This window comes from Sinocyclocheilus rhinocerous, unplaced genomic scaffold (genome assembly GCF_001515625.1).
Source record: "Sinocyclocheilus rhinocerous isolate Xijiao unplaced genomic scaffold, SAMN03320098_v1.1 scaffold2230, whole genome shotgun sequence".
Lineage (NCBI taxonomy): Eukaryota > Metazoa > Chordata > Actinopteri > Cypriniformes > Cyprinidae > Sinocyclocheilus > Sinocyclocheilus rhinocerous.
Genome location: NW_015659700.1, coordinates 344,024 through 346,249, shown reverse-complemented (window position 1 = coordinate 346,249; position 2,226 = coordinate 344,024).

Below are 2,226 nucleotides of genomic sequence, written 5' to 3'. Positions count from 1 at the left end.
TGTTAGGGTGGGGGGGGGGGGGCAAAAGGGATTTCGCCTAGGGCGTCAAATCGGCTAGAAACGGCCCTGGATGGATGGATAGATAGATAGATAGATAGATAGATATAGTGGCTCTCTGAAAAGATGTCGTCTGTATGGATCTAACACACTGGAAGATGTTACATAGGAAATCAAAGAGGATTCTGTCAGTACAATACAGACTCTTCAATTTTTTTCAGTTGCATTAGTTAGGCTTTATGAATTCTTATTTTTTAGACCACTCAAAGGTGTTCTGTTTCCACAGGAGTGACATCCGGAATAAATCCTTTTGTCTTCACAATGCTGATGTTCACTGTCACAGTCTTGGCTGATCACAAAAGCACAATTCTGTCTATTCTTCAAAGGGATGCAAAAGCTGTTGCGCCTCCACATATTTTAAGACTTGCGTCTAACAAACAAGGATGAAAATCCCCATGAGACTTATGAATTCAACACCAGAATCCAACAGCACCATTACACCTTCTGCATGAATAAATAAATAAATAAATATATGTAATATCTTAATGTAGAGTAAATGGAAGAAGTCTGTTTTGTTATCTGGAATTTTGAATGGCATTTATTTATTTATTCATTTATTTATATAGAATTTTTTTTTTATTTTTATAAGAAGCAACAACCACTAAAACTGAAAACTATCCATTAGTTTCAAGAACAATGCCACATTTTAGAATAGGATGTAATTTTCTCAGAATATCTTTATGCTCTTCCAGCACTTCCTGTTAATGATATTTCAGCATGTGAAGACTGCACCTCTGGGGCTGATTTCTGTTGATGCACAACTCCAACACTTCATAGGGCATTAACGGGAAATTATCATTTGCGTTATGAGTTTACTGAAGGCTCTGTTTGATCTGTGGCTGTAAACACATGTTATATTATCATAAGAGCAACAATAATTTACTATTGTATTAGTATCATAATTACTGTTTTAATCCAAGGGTCCCCAAAGTTCAGAATTGTGGTGTCTTTATTTATAGTAACATGTTTTTACAAGATGAAAATATGAAAAATGTATTCCTAATCTACAGCAACAACAACAACAAAAATAATTACATTCATTATATGATATGCAGCTATTTAGAAGACCATTTACAAGTTTGAGGTGGGTTTTTAAAGATTTTTGAAAGAAGTATTTTGAGATTTACCAAAGCTGCATTTATTTAATCAAAATACAGTAAAAACAGCAATATAGTTCAATATTATTATGGTGTAATTGTTTTTTATTTTAATTTATTACTCCAGTCTTCAGTGTCGCATAATCCTTCAGAAATCATTCTAATATCCTAATTTGGTGTTTACGGAAACATTTCTTATTATTATCAATGTTAAAAACGGTTTTGCTGCTTAATATGTTTCATGTAGCCTAAACCTTGATACTTTTTCAGAATTCTTTAATGCACAGAAAATAAAAAAACAGCATTTTTTGAAATGTAAATTTCTGTGAAAGCCACTCGATATTGTGTGAGGAATAGAATGAAACAGAATGAAAGTTTAATTATTGTGTTAGATTGATTGAAATCAAACGTTTAAAGTGCCTGACAAGGTAGGCCTACAACTGACTTAACTGTAATCTCTATGGATAAAAGCATCTGCAAAATGACAGCTTGCTATTTACTGTTCAGTTTCATCTAAGAGAAAACATTTTACAAAAATAAAATGCTTTTTATGGTTGAAGCACAAAATGTATGAGATAATGAAAATAATGTGTATTTTCACAAGTCTGGCTAAACAGAACTGTTATAGCAGAAGCAAAACAAAAAAAAAGTGTCAGCACATTGAACTATAAATATTTTATTGCAGACAGAGAACTACCATTTTCCCTGTGGGATCTAATAGGCCTAATTCTTTTTGAGTGGACATTGCATAAGGGGAACCATATCACATGGAAGTTACTCAGACAGCCATAATTACATATGACATAATCAAAGACTGTTTTTCACAATGTGAGAATATACCGCGGCTTTGTCACAATTATTTTAACCGTATTACAGACTTATGTGACGTAAGCTTCCGCCACGAGCTCAGACTGGCCTCAGGCTGTCTGGCGGCGGAAGCACACGTCGCACAGCTCGTTCCACGTTGCGTAAAGTGCGTTACTCATTCCTCAAAATGTGGAGACGGACGTAAGAACGTAACAAGTAAGTACGTAAGTGGCTTTGAGAATGGCGTTTCCGCAGTGGGGTCGGA